Source organism: Sinocyclocheilus grahami, unplaced genomic scaffold, assembly GCF_001515645.1.
Source record: "Sinocyclocheilus grahami isolate Dianchi unplaced genomic scaffold, SAMN03320097.WGS_v1.1 scaffold6303.1, whole genome shotgun sequence".
In the NCBI taxonomy this organism is placed as follows: domain Eukaryota; kingdom Metazoa; phylum Chordata; class Actinopteri; order Cypriniformes; family Cyprinidae; genus Sinocyclocheilus; species Sinocyclocheilus grahami.
This window is the reverse complement of record NW_015510757.1, coordinates 8,926-9,991: the sequence shown is the minus strand read 5'-3', so window position 1 is coordinate 9,991 and position 1,066 is coordinate 8,926.

The window sequence follows — 1,066 nt, the reverse complement described above, 5'->3', positions numbered from 1 at the left end:
GTTAAATCTGAGTGTTTGGTTGCACATTCAATTCTTTGGTGACCGCAAAAAGAAACCAATCAGTTCTAGTTTAATTTAATTGCTGTTGGCTTTGAAAACCTGCCTAGTTAAATTAGCAAAATAGCAGGAATCCAAAATAGTCGTCACTCATTTGTTGCATAAAAGCATAGGGGCTGACTGATTTCCTTTATGCAAATACCACCATATGATTTCTGGGAAATTACAGGTTTCTGGTGGAACCAGTCCTACAGAGTTATTTGACAAAGTGTCACAGTTGTTTCTTTTTATTACAATATAGCTTGCAGTTATTTTGTTTGAAGAAGTCATGCAAGATGACAATCATTTCTTAACTTGTACAGACAATACACAGTCCACATTTGGTCTACAGCACTTAAATTCATACATTATTTTGGTTTTGGTGGATTTATATCATTTTTACAGTTTTTGTTAGATTATTATTTTTCACAACTCAGATCTTGCTATTAAGGGCCTGTACACATGTACAGTAAATGTGCCATAGCGACCAGGCATGTGAATTCACATACATTACACACTGTAACTGGCACTAAAAACTCATTACACTTGATTGTTAAGATGTACAAACTCTTCCTGATCAACACTGCAAATGTCCGTATCATACAAATCTGTCACTACACCATATCCTTACATTTTCCAGTTTTTGCTGCTATTGCAACAGTTCTTGTTCATTCTGCTCCTATATATGGTTTTATGTTGTCTTGGCTAACTAAGCTCCCATTTAGTACTTTGATTTCTTAAGCTGATCCCAAGGTAATTAAGAATGATATATGTAATAAAACTAGTACAATAAAAAAATTGCTAAATATGAGGGTTTAGCAACTACGAATAATGCCAGTATAGCCTTTAAACTAATTTTACGTTATATTTCTCAGTCACTACCCTGAAAACCCCCCCAAAAAAACAGAAAAATCCAAGAAATTACCACCAAGTAAATCAGGAGTCATCAAACTTGGTCCTGGAGGGCCACTGTCCTGCAGAGCTTAGTTCCAACTTGCCTCAACACACCTGCCTGGAAGTTTCAAGTATA